The 18804-nt window shown below is 31.9% G+C and overlaps 1 protein-coding gene across 2 annotated transcripts in view; it reads left to right on the top strand.

Moving 5' to 3' along the window:
- Positions 1 to 18804, top strand: part of LOC129938570 (synaptic vesicle glycoprotein 2B-like) — an 83125-nt gene that overhangs the window by 12580 nt on the left and 51741 nt on the right. Inside the window, exon 1 of one of the 2 annotated variants that reach the window (XM_056046208.1) lies at positions 2297 to 3115. The exons of the other annotated variant lie outside the window; for it this stretch is intronic. The gene's annotated coding sequence lies outside the window, so the exon portion shown is untranslated. Of the gene's footprint in view, positions 1 to 2296; positions 3116 to 18804 lie in introns of those variants that run through there. 2 annotated transcript variants of the gene reach the window in all.

The following is an 18804-nucleotide window of genomic DNA, read 5'->3' as shown; positions in this document are numbered from 1 at the left end:
TTTCAAGGCACCTAGAGTCGAAATAAAGATTTTTAGAAAGATGTATGTGCGTGCGTCCGTAAGTTAGCGACGTTTTGTTCGTCTTCCAAAGCTCAAGAAACAGAAAAGATTATCGACTTCAAATAAATTTTGTTACACAGATAATAAGGCAGAAAAATGCAGAAAGGGCTCTCAAGAAAATTGCTTGGGTGTTTTTTTTAACATAGCAGTTTCTAAAAAGGTAAAAATGTTGGTCAACCTTAAATGTATTACGAACCAAAAATGCTAGAGGCTTGAATTATATGTTTTATAATATATTGTTACATAATACCAAACAAATATATTTTTGAAAAAAATCCAATTAACTTTTTTTTTTTTATAAATAAAAAAAAATGAAAATGAAAAAAATAATTGTCATCTCCAAAACTTTACAAACACAGAATGATTTAATCTCCAAAACAATTTTGTGCAACGACAAATAACGCTTTTAACATCTGCTAAGATTTTGAGCAAAATCAAACTGACAGTTTTTTTTTTATAAAAAATAAAAACCTAAACAAATCATCACTCAAAGTTGGTAAAAATTGAATTTCGACTCAAATATCTTTTCAAAATTTTAGATTATTGCTTTTAATTAATTTTAACTTAAAAAAACATATTGTTTTCAATATTCTGAAAAAGTTGAGAAAAATCGAATTGACAGCTTTTTTTACAAAAATAAAAACTTAAAAGAAAATTTAACAAAAGTTGGTAAAAATTGATTTTCGACTGAAATATCTTCTCAAAACTTTAAGATTATGGCTTCCAGCAAATTTTTACTTACAAGAAATATTGTTGTCAACATTCATTAAACTTTTGAAAAAAATCAGTTTTTTGAAAAAACAAACACAAACAAATTAATAAAAGTTAGAAAAAATTGGTTTTCGACTCAAATATCTTTTCAAAAATTAAGAATATGGCTTTTTAGTAATTTTAGCTTATAAGAAATATTGTTTTCAATATTGGAAAAAAATTTGAGAAAAATCGAATTGATAGTTTTTTTACAAACAAAATAAAAACCTAACAAAAAAAACAATTCTTAAACTTGGTAAGAATTTACTTTAGACTCAAATAGGTTTTCACAGAAAATATTGTTTCTGTTTTTTTTTATAAAAATCCAACAGTCTGTGTATAAAAAATAGAATCTACAAGAAATAGTACGCAAATTTGGTAAAAATTGATGTTGATTTCTTGATGTCTCTCAGATTAATTTCATGTATTCAATTTGTATTTGTTTATATAAGAAATAAAAAAGTTTAGAAATGCTACTAAAATTGGTAAAAAATTGGTTTTCTACTAAAAAACACTAGATTTTGAAACTAAACTATCTTTATATGATAAATATTGTTGGTAGTTTTGAATTTTTAAGAATTATTCAAGAGACATTTTTTTAACCCAACACAAAAACCTACAAACTTTTAAGCAAAACAAATCAACAGACGGGATGGGAAGTTATCAATGTGGGTCCCATCCTTTTTTTTAAGATTCTTATTTTTTATAAAAAAAACTACTTCAATTGTTCTAAAAAATTCAATAAATGTTCAACAAACAGTAACCTAGAATAAACACAATTGTATTAAGTTCAACAATAGCAATAAAATGTACCTCTAAAGCAAATACCCTTTTAAATGTTTAAATAATTACCCTAAATTGTTGTCCAATGTCATGTTGTTCTATAATTAGAACACAAACCAACTATCAACCATTTCCGCAATGATATCATTTAAATAAAATGACTTTGCACAATATTAATTTAGGTACAATACGAGTATAATTATTTATATTTTATCATAATTTTACATCGAAATTGTTAAACAATTTTTGCCGAAATAGTTTTTTTTTCTTCGATTTCACTCATTTGTTTTAGTTTATTTGCCAAGATACTGTTTCTCTATATATTCGGAAATTCAATGTCATGATGATGATGTTGATTTGGATGACAATAATAATAATTAAAAAACAAAAGTAGCAACAAACAACCGACCCTCTGCTGCCACAGCCAGCAGCGTCGCTGTTGTTTTAATGTTTCATTAACAAAAATATATCCCAAAACACAGACGAACTTAAACAATTGTTTATAGTTTTTCAAGCCAAAAAAAGAAAATACATATTTTTGTTGTTTATATTTATTTTTAATTTTAACCAAAATCTCGATGTCTAAAAGTTTGTCGCATTCGCAATGACATTTATTTAATTTGTTTTTGTCGTAGGATGCTTCTGCTGCTGCTGCATTGCTGCACTGCTTCTACTGCTGCTGCATGCAGAGGAAAATTTCCTTCTGGGAATTTTCTATTGCAAAATTTTCTTTCATATGCTTCGGTTTTTCTTTAGTACATCATCATCAGGTGTAATGTTAGGATACTGTTAAGAATGGACTGCAGTGTCGGTTAAACTTTTGAATAAAACGCACGGAAAAGTGAAAAGTGCTTTTCTTCCTCCGCGCGCCGCCGTTGACTCTCAGAGTGTCTTAAGGGTGGAAAATTTTGTTCAATTAATTTTCTCTACATATGAACATAATTCTAGCTAATCAAAAAATAAAAATATAAATACACAAAAGTTTAAAATAATATTGAAGAAACACGGGTCAACTTTTTGAGATAATTGTGTAATAAGATCGGTGGTGTTTGAAATAACGAATTTGCTGAATTATTATGTAATTTTGACACTTTTGCCCTTGAAATTCTGAAAATAACTTGTGTTGATTTAACAAAAAAAAGTGATTTAAATTGTTTAAACAAACAAATAAGAATATTAACGTTGATTAAAAAATAAAAATAAAGTTATTTGTTTTTTGTTTTTCTGAGCAAGAGGAAAATTTGATAGTTTAATTTTTTCTTTATGTTTTCGACAGTTTAATTTCGACAAGTTTTTGAATACATTTTTGAAAGGTTCGTGTCATGACTTATAAACAGTAAATACTACTTTTTTCGACAAAAACAAATTAATCGTCGTATCATATAAATGACGATTAAGTGCAGCGAATACGAATGTGCAACTGGTGAAGAGGTTACCTAGAACATTGAAATATTCTGCAATAGATCCTGTTGAATCCTTGTTTTCTTTTTTAAATAAAACAACACAGTCTTATAAGAGTTTGGTAAGTTCTATATATCGAGATATTATGCAAAAGTATTTTTAATTGTATCTATTATCGATTTGATTACAAAGTAATTAAGTTGATTAGATTTTTTTTGTTCGAACGTAGTGAAAATGAATTCAAGGACATCGGAAATGGTTGATTTAAAAAAGAGATATTCAAGACAATTGTTGTCACTCCGTTTGACTTCGATTAGATAAATTTATATGCACACGTGTTGATGTTGCCAACATTTTACAGCAGTGACATGGTCGTTGAATAGTAAATTATAGAGTTAAAATATGAGGAGGATATACTTTGAAATAGAGGAAAATGTGCATCGTGTTTTATTTTTTAACTTCATATTTCATAATAAATTAATTGCATTTTCTGCATTTAGCTACCTATGCCCCAAGCTATTAAAAAGGAAGAACTGTAATTATCAGAGGTCCACTTAAGTTGTCGCGGGTAGAAACTAAGCGAATAGAATGGAGTTATGAGTGTAAAATGATATTTCCCAAGAAACTAACTATTATATATTTTTATAGTTTTCTCAATTATGAGATATTTTTAGAAATTTTTATACCGAAATTCTTTTAAAATTTGTTTATTTATAATTCGTTAAATACTAACGTTAACAATTCTTAATATATACATAGGTACTTAATATCTAAAAACTTAAACTAGACTATTGAAAAATATTAATTTGCAATTTATACTTTTTATGTTATCATTTGGTGAATTAATACAAGAGTAAAGTTTACTATAGATTTCAATAGTTTGATCTACTAAAATTAGTATTCAATGGTTTCTGAAGTTTTATATTTGAGCGACTAAAACTAAAGTTTTAACTACCAAAAATTGATGGTAATGAAATTAGTCCGTTTATTTTTCCAACAAAGTACATCCTTTAATTTGTCAAAGATAGAAGATTTATGAGAGAAAGATTCTGTGAATTAGGCGCTAATGTATGAATATCATGAAACTACGGAAGGGATCGTAGACAAAAAAGCAAAAATGTATTCTTAATGACTTCCAGTCTTCCAGACGTGTACGGCGTAGTAAGGTGACCATACTGTGCAAGCATATTCCAGGACCGGTATAACAAATAAAACAAAAAGTAATTTTAAAACATATGGATCACGGAAATCACGGCCAAATCTCTTAATAAAACCCAGAACTCTATTTTCTTTTTTAACTATGAAGTTGTTTGAATGGTAGTTTAGGATCTAAGTCAGAAAAAGATAGGGTTGTTTCTTATAATCAACTCTCAGCTCCAGTTTTTTCCAAACACGACCTGATTTTTCTGACTTATGACTTCTGTACTAAAACTACTTCCGACAATAATATCATAAAATATAGGGACTATAAAAACGTTAACATGTCAGCACTTCAAGAACATATTCGTTCAATTTTTTGGGATAATATTTATCATCTGCCTTCGGCAAATGACCAAGTGGAATTTCTAAATGAAAATTTAAGAACGCTGTTTAACTGCCACGTGCCCTTGAAAACAAAAAAGTTTAAATGTGAATCGAAGCCCTAGCTTAGTGAAAGAATTAAACAAATAATGGACCAACGAGATCGAACTTATAGAAGCTGGATAGTTTTCCGGGTGGAAGAACATCAGAGAACTTATAAGACCCTACGTAATAAAGTTGTCCTAGAAATTAGAAACGCCAAAGAACAATTTTTCTCTAGCCCACTCAACGTTAATGGTGATGGTTAAAAACTGTGGGAAAATCTTCGAAAGCTTGCAATTGGTAAACAACGACAAAACAATCTAAACAATATTGATAAAAACGAACTTAATCGTATATTTTTATCTACTCCAAACTATGTAATGTCAACTCAACTATCCACTGATTCAACATTTCCTTTGATAGACCCTGCATTTAGCTTTTCAGGAGTGAGCAAACTAGATGTTGCGGAAAGTTTTCTGTCAATAAAATCCACTGCTGAAGGAATTGATGAATTAAATCCTGTATTTTTGAAATCAATTTTGCACAATGCTTTTACCCTATATTACCCATATTATCAACACAGTTCTTACAACAGGAATTTTTTCTCAGAAATGGAAGATGGGTAAAATATTTCCTATTCCCAAAAACTCACTTTGCGAGGACTTTAGACCAATTTCCATTCTTGTCTAAATTTTGTGAACGCATTATGCAAAAACAACTGAACGGCTATATAACCCGCAACAATTATTTGGTACCAATTCAGTCAGGTTTTCGCGTTCAACACAGCTGCACAACTGCACTTCTTAAAGTCATTGAAGACATAAGGACCGAATTGGATAAGGATAACGTAACGTATTTAGTTCTTCTTGACTTCTCCAAAGCTTGTGACATGGTGATTGGTGAACCATACCGTGCTGATGAATAAGCTGCGTTGGGAGTTTAACGTATCTTTAGATGCAATAAAATTACTTTTTTCTTATCTTAGCAACAGAAAACAAGCCGTTTATTTGAATGATAGTCTGTCTGAGTACCTACCTTTACTTAAAGGTGTTCCCCAAGGTTCTATTTTATCACCCCTGCTATTCTCGCTGTATATAAACGAAATCGCTTCTCTTATTCCCGACCCTTCAAAGCACTTTTATGTAGATGACATTCAAATCTATAGAAGTTGTTCACTAGGCCTTATCGAAAACTGTGCTTTTGATATCAATCAGGATCTCGAGCGGATCTCAAATTGAGCAGCTAATAACGGTTTGTCTCTTAACCCAAACAAATGCAAATGCCTTGTAATATCCAAAAAAGAACTTGATTTGTCAAATTTTCCCTCAATCATGCTAAATGGTACTATATTAGAATTTGTAAACACTTCTAGGAACCTTGGTGTGGTTTTTAATAGGACTCTTACATGGAATGACCATATAAACTCATTAGTAGGAAAAGCATATGGCACTTTAAGAACATTATGGACTGTTCAAGGCTTTACACCGATTAAAACACGAACTCTACTTGCTAAGTCTTTGGTTTTACCAATCTTAAACTACGGATGTGAAATCTATCACAATTGTGATTTCTATAGCAAAAACAAATTAAAAGTAGCCTTTAATAGTGTAATACGATATATTTATGGATTAAAAAGATATGACCATGTTTCCCATCTGAGACGAAGCTTTTCAAAAATGTCTTTCGATAACTTCATCAAATTCCGAACATTGATTCTACTTTTCAAAATTATAACTATGGGAAAACCAACATATCTTTATGAACAACTTCGGTTTTCGGTATCAAACAGATCAACTTATTTAATTCATCCTTGTTTTACGTGTCTTACATCTGAGAGACAATTTTTCATCAATGCATGCCGCCTTTGGAACTCACTCCCACCTTACTTGCGAGAACTTAGTGACATACAAAAATTTCAAAAAAGTTTACATGATTTTATTTCTAATCAAAACGACTAGCCTATCTTTTACAGACATCTCACTTCTAATTCTCTATTTCCTTCTTTTTTTCCTTCTTTTTTTTATATTTCTTCTACTTTTTTATATAATTACCAAAAGTAAAGATACTATAAAGTTCTTTGCCTAAAGTTTTTTTTCTTTTGTTCATAGACGTACATATTATTATTTATTTTTATTATACTTTCCTTCTTTGGTTATTTAAAATCACTTCTATATTATATATAATTGTAACTTATTATTTAAAATGTTATCATATATTATTTATTCATAAACTTTCACTACCTTATAAGATTTATCTTAATGTGTTAGTAACAATTACCAATAAACTAAACTAAACTAAACTAAAATACATATACTCTACTTAAAGGACAAGAATCAAACATGTGACTAAAAACGATTGGAACTTTGTTGCGTGTAAAACTCATGGTTTTACATTTTTCAACATTTAAAACAAGACGATTATTATTGCAACATTCCCTCAATAATATTAAGTCTTATTGCAAGAGGAGACAGTCAGTCATCACCATATATTAGGGCAGACGAACTTTGTATGATCGAAACCAAGTCATTTATAAATAAAACAAATAGAATAGGACCAAGGTGACTACCATGGGGGACACCAGAATTCACAACAAATGGACTTGAACACTCTTTACTAAATTTAAGACTTAACGTCTATCATGCAAATATGAGGAGATCCAGTTTATGAAACAGTCGTTAAAACCTTGCTGCGATAGTTTTGAAAGTAATGTTTTATGACACAATTTGTCAGAGGCTTTGCTGAAATCAGTAAAGATAAAATCTACTTGTCCACGTTTTTCAAACACATCTAAACAAAAGGATGTAAACTGAAACAGTGCTGGTTATCACAGATAATTGAACTACAGTGAAAAGAAAGAACCCAAATAGTTAAGGTATCACAGATAGTTTAGGAATAGGTCGAAAGTTCACTATTTCGTTTTTAGGACCTTTTTTGTGTACTTGTATTATGCAGGAGCTCTTCCAGATAAAAGGAAACAGTGAGTTACTTAAAGACGTGTTGAAAATAACACATATGCCCATGTTCTGCATTTCACTCATTGCGAATACACTTTGCGAAAGTGAATTTGGGTGTTCCACAATTCGTTATTGTGAATTGGATTTTCGAACATGCAAATGGATGTTCTGTATTTCGGTTTATTACATTTTTTGAACGCATTCAAATAACATTTTTTATATCTGTGAATTGATCATTGTTAGCTTCCTTCTGCTTGGAATCGGAGGGTTGCAGCAAGTTTTTAAACTGAAGGAATCGATGAAGGTATTATAAAAGGTTGAATTGAATTTTTATAAAAACAAACTAATGAATATCGAAAACAATATTTTCTATGAAATAAAATAAGTTTGAAGATAATATTTTTAATTTTTGAAAAGATATTTGAGTCGAAAGTAAATTTTTACCAAGTTTTAGAATTGTTTTTTTAGGTTTTTATTTTTTGTAAAAAAACTGTCGGATTGATTTTTCTCAAGATGTTACCGAATGTTAAAACCAATGTTTCTTATAAGATAGAATAAGTTTGAAGCCATAATCTCAAGTTTTGGAAAAAAATATTTGAGTCGAAGTTCAATTTTTACCAACTTTGAGTGATTTTTTTTTAGATTTTTATTTTTTATTAAAAAAAACTGTCAATTTGTTTTTTCTCAAAATTTCACCAGATGCTAAAAATGTTATTTTTCCGTGCAATAAATTGTTGTGGAGATAAAATCATTTTTTGTTCATAAAAATTTCCATGTGACAAATATTTTTTTTCAGTCTTTTTGTTTTATAAAAAAAAATTGAATGGAATTTTTTCCAAAAATTTATTTGTTTGGTATCACGTTACAGTATATAATACGCATTTAACTCAAGTCCCTAGCGTTAGTGGTTCGTGAGATAATTTCGGTTAACCAAAATTTTCACCTATGTTTAAATGGCTATGTCAAAAAAAAAAAAACAACCCACTCAATTTTTGTGAGAGTCTTTTCTGCATCTTTCTGCATTATTATCTGTATAACACAATTTATTTGAATCTACTGGTTCTTGAGCTATGGATTTTCTTGAATTTGGGGTTTTGCGATTTTGGATTTTCTGAAATTTTTGGTTTTAAATTTTTGGTTTTCAAATTTCAGATTTTTTTCTTTTTTTATCATCCAGCACTCGGCGCCGCCGGCCGCCAGCCGTAGAGCAGGTGTGATCTAGTTAAAGTTTTGTATAACGTGCATTTTGTTTTTTGAGAAAGGAGTTTTAAACCCAAACCGAAGTTGTCGATGTTGTCGGATGTCTTTCATAGAATTGATATTTTTCCGAGTACCTCGAAAAACTTTACCAACAACAGTAACATTTTGTCCTAGGCGTTGGACAGTTGAGACTTGTTTTTTTGATAGCCTTTACTTTGTTTGTGCTCATTCACTTTAAGCCCAATGCGCTTCACCTGATTATCTATAGTTATGAATGCTTTTAGATTATGTCGATGTCATCGGCATAACTAAGCAATTGTGAAGACCTGGCTGAACATGTCTGGAATGGCTCAGATGAGTTGTTACCCATTGTTACATTGAACCGTTTATTTTGGAACGTCATGCGGCATAGTTGGAGTTCAGAAATCGCATTCTATATTAACTTTAGGGCTTCAGTTGCTGATATCTAACTGGTCCAACATAGCACGGCTTCTAAAAAAAAGATATATCACCAAATTTTGTAGAGTTTGATTTATTCACTCTAGGAGCTTTACAAAATGGGAATATAGTTGATATAGTCTCCACCACTGACTTCAACGAATTAGGTTTCTATTCTATTTCTATCTATTTTCCTAAAATTGATTACTTATTTTATTGAAAATAGTGAATAATACATCGGATTTAGATCCACTCGTTTCTATCCTATTCTATTCACTTCTGGTACACCCTAAGGTAGTCACTTAGGCCCTGTTTTCATTATCCTTACAGCTAATGACATTACAATGGTCATTAAACCTTTTCAAATATCCCTTTACGCTGATGATACGAAATTTTATAAAATCACTAGCTAACCCGGCTGTGGAACGTGTTTTGTTATATTATTGTAAACCATTAAAGGGGAACGATAGGAGATCATCAGGCACCACGCTCGCGCCACCATGCCTTTTTACATATGTGCCATTTGTAAAAAAAACATTACTATTGCCATTATTACAATAAAATTATTATTTAAAAATGAAGATGAATGTAATGGTTTGACATTTGAAGGGAGAGGACTTTGAACATAATTGATCAAAATGTTCGTACGGTTCAAAAACTCAGTTGGATAATTTACAACTTCGGTAGCATCACAAACTGTATCAATAGATTTGTATGACACAAAGTCTCCTGGTAACAAATTTTGTATCTTAAGATTTAATAAGTTGACATCAACATTTTTTGCTGCTAAAATTGCTATTTTTGACAGCCACTCATGATTTATCTGCTATTATTTTAAGCACGGGTTGATCTCATCAGCGTACGTTAAACGCGGAATAGCTGGAAGTTTTTGTCAGGACTCACCTAAAAGGAGTGACAGAGTGCCGCCAAATAGTCTGTCGTTGTTTTTTTTTATATTTTTCAATGTCCTGTTCAACGCCTCAAGCGAATTTTTTTAATTTTCAGCACAGTTGCCATAGATGATAATTTTTTTTTACATTGCACACCGCGTCTGGGTTATTTTGGATATTTAGTGGCAGTTTAAATACTGAATGAGCTGTTCTGCCTCCATCCACCTTGTCATGCCGTCAAATGGTTCTTTGTTCTTCATTCATTAGTGGGACATTGCGAGCAACAATTGCTGCCATTTCTACAGTATTGTATTTTAGTTCACGATTCAATTAAGTGTCTATTAAATCAGATATCTTGTGAATGCTTGCCCAAATGACTGAGTGGTAATTTGGCAATGATAATGCAAAGATCCTCAATAGCAATCAATGCTTCATTGTATACAATGTACATAGCGTCACTAAATACTATCGTAAGATCCTTGCACTATGTACGATATTGATGAAATTAAACCATAGCACCTTGGAATATAAAAAATAGATAAAAACCTATTCTCAGTCCTACCGAATGTATGTGCAAAATTTCATTAAAATTGGTTAAGCTGTTTCGGAGGAGTATGGCAACTAACACTGTGACAGGAAAATTTTATGTATTAGATTAAAACTCATGAAGACTTATCTCTTCTTGAAAAAGTTTTCGACAATTTCTAAACCTGGTTTATAAGAATTCAAAAATAGAAAGCATCCATAGAAAATACCTTCCTTAGGAAAATCCTTTGATATAGCCTAGCCCCCTTATCGTTATCGCAACTCTATGTTTAACTTCAAGTCATTACAGAAACGTAGAAAAATTGCACACATACTTCTCACACATCGGCTTCTGTCTGGCTAAGTTGACTGCTCCTCTCTCTTTAACACCCGCAACTTGACAACCCCTTGCCTTGGTTAATAGAAGTAACCAAATAACCACACGTCCTATGTCTTTAACGAACCATGACCCGTATGCTTCGGTTGGTCAAATTTAATTCAAGTTCATTTGATTTAAATATCAGCACCTATAACTTCAAAACTCTTTCTAAACCACCCCCACTCAGAGTTGGTTTTAAGGTTATAAATTAATGGAGTTTAAGCACTTCTAAAATAAATTTAGTTTTTCTTACTCGTTTTTGACTTTCGGTTCATAAAAAGATAAAAATTCAATCATTAATAAATATCAGAATACATTATGTAAGTTGAAAATCGCAAAAAATAAAAACTCCACGTTGTAACTATTTTGTACGCTGTGACGTATATGAACTTATTTTTTTTCTCATTTAATTCAAAGAAAACATTGAAATACATTTTATTTCATAGTTCAATTAACTGAGCGTTATTTTTAAATAAGCGATTCATGTGTTGAGTCTGACAATTCTATTTCTCTAGGAATAAACTATTGCCAAAAAAACTTACCAATGAACCGATGTATATTTGCACGTTTAGTTTGTCAAGTTTAATGTCAATTAATTTCCTATAGAGTAATTTATTTATAAAAAAAAAATTCTTAAGGTTACTGAATTAGTTTAATTTTTAGTTTTTTTAGTTTATTTTATTTTGGTCTAGTTAACTGAGTGGTTTTAAGAAGATTACAAGAATTTATGTTAAAGACTGTTTTATTCAAAATATTTTTCAAATGTTAAGTTACAATGTCTTGGCTTATTGCTGAAGAATATTACAAAACAAAATTGCTTTTGTATTTATTATTTATTTTTTATTTATCTTTGTCCTTTAATCAACGTGGCGATAGTGTCTAGTTTGGACCTGGTCCTCAACCGACATGGTTCTCCAGCCAGATCGGTACCTAGCTAGCTGTCTCTGGTTTTGCACGCAAAGTTGATGGAGGTCCTGTCTTCGAACGGACTAAGTCGCGGTCGTCCTCTACTTCGCCATCCCTCGGAATTGAATTAGAATACCTTCCGGACAGGAGCGTTGATATCCCCATTCACTCTCCATCTAAGCCATCTAAGTCTTTGGACTTTAATTCTTTTAACCAGGTCATCGTTGTGTCTTCTCTTCTACTCTCCATCTATGCCGGCGGGACCAAAAATCACCCTAAGAATACTTCTCTCGAAGCATCCAAAGACATTCTCATATTTCTTTGACAGTGTTCAAGCATTAAAACAATAAATTAAAATCGGTTGCAAGAGTTATCTTTCGTTTGATTTCAGAGGTATTGTTGTCTGAATTTATAGCAGTGCCTTAGTAGACGAATTTTTCGACTATCTCTAAGTTATAGTGTTTAATGTCCTTTTTTATTATGGGGTATACTTGGTCTTGCCCGTCACATTGCTCAAAAACACTCCACTGACATAACGCTTTGATTTTCCATTTTTTTCAATATCATAGAAGTTTCCGAGTAATGGTGTTGATAATTGAGTTTTTCACAATTATTTCCAGAGTTATGTTAAAGAAGTCGCATGACAGTGCATCATCTCCTTGTCTAACAACTTTTTTGACAAATGCATCGATGAAATCATTTTCGACTTTCATAGAGCAGCATGCATTCTGAATTGTCATTCTGCAGAAATAGATAAGTTTGACAGGGATGCCAAAACTAGACTAAAATCTGTAAAGCGGTTCCCCTATGTGCTGTCATACGTGGCTTTAAAATCGATAGGGAGATTTGAAGTTCTTGTTTTTTTTTTCAGTTTCCATATAGTTTTCTTCATTTCGTGGATGTCGGGTAGGTGGAATTGTTGTTCGGCGTCGCCTTTGATTGGTGCTTTCTTTCTTACAGCGGAATTCGATTGGTCATAGCCGTTATATAATTTGAAGATGTGGTCTTTCCATATTTTCAGCATAGTCTGCGGTTCTACTACAATGTTACTCTGATGTTTTTACAGTCTTCGGTTTGTGGCTGGTACATTTATGAGTTTTTTTATCTTTATCAACACAAATTCAATTTTTTTTTTCTTTTATCAGGGTGGTCGCGGGGTTATGGATGGTAAAAAACACAAAAGTTTTTTTTTTTAAATTATTTTTCTTTCCTGAACTGATTTTTAGTAATACGAAAGAAAAAAAAAATATTTTGCCGACTGCGCCAGTTATATATATGTTGTTCCGAAAGAAAATAGTGTTGTTTGTTCTTCGGGTCGATAGCGACTCCCGAATTAGTTTTATTATTCAAATTAATCACTAAAAGCTAAGGTCAATGCATCCACTTCCCGTTGGCCTTCGGATATTGCAATGTATCGATTGTCAGCGGAAAGTGGTGTTGAATTACATTATGGGTTGCGAAGTAACACATATGTTCCGTCATCAAGTTTGCTGACTTGCATCTGTGTAACTCGCGTGCTTCGCATGTTCTTTTTTTTCTATCGAAGAAACTGGTGCTCCTCTCTGTTCTTCTGCTTGTAGCAATCACGAGCAGCTTTGGTCTTACTGTGTAACGTCAAACTAGGTGAAATCTAGGCTGCATCTCTGATGGCTGCAAGACAATTTTGCACTAGTTTTTAATGCTTAATGCAGACAGCATTTTACTTCTTAAGTGGTTGTTGGAAACTCAATCCGAAAAGGACATGGCAGTCTCTTGGGATTGTAGCCGTCTAACGTCGAAACTTCTTATTTTGGCTTGGATCGGGATAACCGTAGACCTTAGCTACAACAAGATAGTGGCCCCAGTCAATGTTGGCCCCTAGAAATGTTCGGACACGCTGTATACTGGAGAAGTCGTGCGTCAATCGCAATTTCGTCAGTTAATCAGGAAATTTGCATGTCCCTTTGCGGATATCAAGCTTTGTGCAACTGCGTACCAGCTACCAGAACATTTCCCCCCGTAACGAAATCGACCAGCCTGAATCCGTTGTCCGAGGTAATGTCGTGCAGGCTTTATCTCCCGACTGTGCCACAAAAGATCTCTTAGGGACGATTTAAATGTCAAAGCCAAAGCACTACTCATATGTCTTGTCCAAGAGCTCAAAGAATATGTCTTTGGTTTCTTCATGTTTCTACTCTTTGGGAATAATTGTGCTTTTGAGGCTTATATTGACAGATCTAGCCTTGATGCAGATTGCCGTGATTTACTTGGTAACACTAATGAAATTCAAGACTTTTTACCTGAGTCTAGTTCCAAGAACAAATTCACACTAAAATAGTTGCTACTTTTGTTATCGAAAGCAATCGCCGTTGCATACATCTTAATTTGTTAGTTTGCATTTGCCCAGGTATGTCTCCAGTTCTGCTTCGCAGCAGTTTAGGGCTTCCGCTAGCTGTTCGGCTGAACTTGGTCTATTAAGGGACCTATCATTCTAAGTATAAATCCGAAGTTTGTTGTACTTATTTCGTTTGCTTGGTGTGTCATCAGTAAATCCGTCCGTATCCGAGGCATGTTGGTTTTTAGCAACTAGAATAGTTTTACGTGGTAAGAAAGTTAACCTGACGGCACAACGCAGGAGGGAGGGCCAGATCCTTAGTATAACTCCAAGGTTGGGAAGCCGGCATGACTGCTCCTTACAGGTCTGGGCTCCTAATATGTCGAAGAAGTCCTATAAGGTTTTTACTAAGTAGTTCAACTTAACTGGAATTGTAGACGCCACCGTTGATTCGCTACCTTCTGGATAAGGAGATGTTGTTTAGTGGAAACTCCTCTCCCCTTTCTCGTTTGCTGCCCTGAACAACTTCCCGCTGGGGTTAGAACCTAATCTCCATTTTATGTATGTTCACAGCGTTGAGCAGGATTCCATAGACATTTGACTTTCCATAACTTATTACGCAGCGAATAGACTTTATAAGACTTTTTCGACAATAATGTTGATTTTCTTTTTGATTCTAGTCACTGGTCACTTGACTACCCTATCGTCGATCTATGAAAACTCACAAGTTCATTTATTAGCAAAAATTGAATAAATACACGCCCAGAAAATGTTAACTTTAGAATCGATATTCTATGCAAAATCCTTAAGCTCTACATTCCCCCACACGGATTTAAAACTCTCGAAATCTTATAATTTTCACATTGATTTTCAACTTTAAATGAAAATATCTCAAATCACAAAAAAACTTGACTAAGGCATTCTTAACAGATCGTCATAGGATTAAAGTTAATATTTTGAACATACCTTACGTTTTTAAAGTTATAAACCATTTACACTTTTAAATCTGTTTCCTTCAATAATTTTTGAATGGACTCATCAGTTACCTAATCAGAGCTTAAAACTTTAGTCTTAAATTGTAATTCTTGATGTTAATAATTAATAATTTATTTATGCTTAAATATTAATTTATCATTTGGTGGCATTGGGTGCATTGATGAACTTTGACCTCTGTCATATTTTTTTTATAAAAAGGAACAAAATATTACGTACACATTTTATTTATATATCTTCGTATCTACTTCAAAACAAAACAAAGAAAAGTTTGTGTGTAAAACCCTTCCCTTTTCTTTCGTTTTTGTTCTTCCATTACAATTTTTATTACATACATATTATTATAGTCTATAGCTGCACCCAGTTTTTATTGGTTTTTTCTCTTTTTGATTCTGTTTCTTTGTTTTTAATCTTCCAAATCCACGACCTACAAAAATAATCTGATATTGAATTTAGTTTCCTTCAAAAATAAAACTCCGCATTTCGATATGTTCTGGGTTATAATATGAACTGCTATAAAATTATAAGAAATATAAACTTTCATCATTTGGTGTCCTTCGTGAACATGTATGTGTGTTGTTTTGTGAGTGTGTGTGGATTAGTATTTTAACTTATTTACTTCTCAAGCCTCGTGTCTTACGATTTTGTGTGTGTTTAATTTTTTTTCAATTCATAAATCAGTACTGTAGTCAAGATTTTTTTTTTTGAGGGGACTTTAAATTCTCTTGCAGTGAAATATCTTTATTCAATATGATTGACGGTAACCCAAAAATTATCACTTGGAAAACAACAAGCATTTAAAATAAAAACAGGAATTATTTAATTTCTTGATAGTTAATAAAATTGACATAGCTTTCTAGCTGATTAATAATTAAGCCTGCTATACCTTCACAGGCAACTTTCGAAAGGAGTTTTTTTTTTATAAATAAATCTATTAAACCAATAATTTGAAATTATTAAAGCCATCGGTATTGAAATAGTTTTACAGGATTTAACTAGACTTAGTATCTTTTCAGTGTGTTTCCCAGGTGAAAATGGTAGCAAAAACAAAGAAAACTGTGAAAAAAAAGATATTTTAAAATTGTTAAGAAGAAATGATAATAATTTGCTAATCGCTGTTGGTTTAAACTGCAGAAATCAATCTTAATGACATTGCATTTAACAGATTGCTTCAAACTCTCAAACCGACACAGTCCGTCGGTCGTATGGGGAAAGTGAACAAAATTCTATTTTCCGTAGTTAAGTTGATTTTTCCGAAATTCAAGTCATATTTACACCCCCTGCTACACCCACTTCTGAATATCGATTATATATCAAGATCGACTTGATCTATTTTAATAAAAAATTAGAGATTTAATTTTGTAGCCAAGTTTAGAAGCACACAAAAAGTCATGTTCAACCACTGACCGCCCACTTTTAAGATTTTGATTAATATCTTTAAAACTAGCAGTAAAATAAGTCAAAGAGGTATCGATTTATTCGCTTGTTTGGAGATATTGAGCATTTTCTTCTTGATCTTCTTTCAGCTCCATTTTTTAAGATTAGAAATTAAAGGATAGGACCTGAGAAGCATGATCGTCAAAATGTCTTGGTTAGTGTTAACACGTAAACCAATTGCAATTTCGAAAGACGATGTAATGTGTGATCCATGAATTAAAAGTTTATGCACACTTATTAGTACCAACTGTAAAGCTCTAAATATAATTCCCTGACTTCAACGAGTAATACAGAGAATTGACGTATATCAATAGTCAGTCCTGAAGCCAAAACTCTCAAGATTATTGAAAATTTGTATATAAGCCGTTCATCAATTTCTGTAATTTCCGCCATTAACTGTAATTCTTGTCAAACCGAAACCATGCTTAGGCTTGTCGATATTAAGACCCAATTGTGTTTTAAACATGGTTTGAATTTGTTTTTTTTTCTTCATCAAACACTCTCTTGTCTTCGAAGTCTTTTCCAAAGCGCCATGATTTAAATGGAAGTCTGTACGCTATATGCAACAAGCATTCAAACACTTAATCCATGAATGAAGAGTGGATAAACCAAATCGGAAGTTTTCTTCAATAACTGGTTTTTCATGCACTTGCACCAAATTCATTTCCTTCGGAGGAGTTGCTAAACAAAGAAAACATCTTGATACACAATTGCAGGTGTTTGATAAAATGTTACATATGCTCCCATCAATAACTGTAAATATCAACTTAAATAAATTTTTTAAACTATAGCCGTTTTTATTTATGGTGTTAGGAGTGAGTTGTTCTATAAAAAGGAAAAAAAAATAAAATATCATAAACAAAATTACCGATCTGAGATTTCATTTTGGTTTCCTCATTTCTTACAAGTTCTAGGCATTCCTTAATGAACATGAACTTAATCGGACGGCAAAACATAGTAGAAGAACATTGAAGATTTTTTCCGTAACTCAACACCGATACTCATCCGTGTTTTTCGAATAGGAAAAAAATTGTTTATCTTGGCTATGGCCGGAACTTCCGTCAAAGCCCCACTTACATGTGAAAATGGCATGTGTGAAGCCCTTTACTTCAGAAATATCGGCAATACTTTCAACAGCTTTTTCAAAAAGTTCCTGAAGGTCAACAGAGTCAGTGATTTCCGAAACTTCTCTTTTTTTCCGAAGCATTTGCTTTTTGAAATTTCTCAACTTTTATAATCTAGGAAATAAATCCGCATGAAAATCGTTAACTACAGATCTCAATTTATTATATTTTTTTCGGAAAGATCGAAGTATAGTGCTAACGTATCTTTAAGTGGTAAATTTTGTTTTTATCTTACAAGAATTAACTCCAATACCAGAGGAATGTTTGGAAGCTTCCGCAGCGAATCGCAGCTCTTCAGATGAATTGGAGATGTGTAAAATTATTACTAAGCCAAGCCTCGTGTCGCTTCTTGAAAAGAGTATGATTCCTTGAAAATAGCACACAGTATGCTATGATTGACTTTTTTGTTTCAAATAATGCCTTTCGTTTTTAACAACTAGTTACCATTAATGATTTACGTTCAAATAACTAGCAAGTAGAATTATGTAAGCCAAAGTAATGTTGCCCCTACCAGTAATAATTTAAACCAAAGAAGATTTTCTATATCGATTGTATTATTTCACCTAAACAGGTTGTTGGACTCATAGAGTCTTTTATGGGAGTTGTAAAAAAGAGCGGCTGAATTATTTATTTCTAAGGCCCAATCTTTTTATAAAAATCAAATTATATTTCCCAAATATTATGCATGCGTAATTCGGAAAGAAGAAAATGGATTCGGTTTAGAACCGATATTTTTAAGAATAATGTTTTAAAATTTTCGACAAACAAATAGAAAACGAGGTACAAATGTTTAAAAATAAAAAATAAAATAAACTCTTATCCAGTTTTGATAAGGGATCAAAACCTTTTTAGAAGTTAACACTATTTTTTAAACAAAAAGTTCAATCATTCATATTTCCAAAATGATTGAAATAAACCAAAAGTTATAGCTTTGTATCTGCAAACCTGGTTAAGCAAAAGTTAAGTTATGTTTGGTTTTCCAAAATAACATATACTCTAAATTTACTATGTTTGCTAACGAAACATCTATTTCTCGTCTAGCCTATTGCCAAAAATGTGCTCTCAGTAATCTATAATACTGACTGAC

The sequence above is a fragment of the Eupeodes corollae genome, chromosome 1 (assembly GCF_945859685.1).
Source record: "Eupeodes corollae chromosome 1, idEupCoro1.1, whole genome shotgun sequence".
NCBI lineage: Eukaryota > Metazoa > Arthropoda > Insecta > Diptera > Syrphidae > Eupeodes > Eupeodes corollae.
Note: the sequence above shows the minus strand (reverse complement) of the source record. Positions and strands in the feature narration are given on the sequence as shown.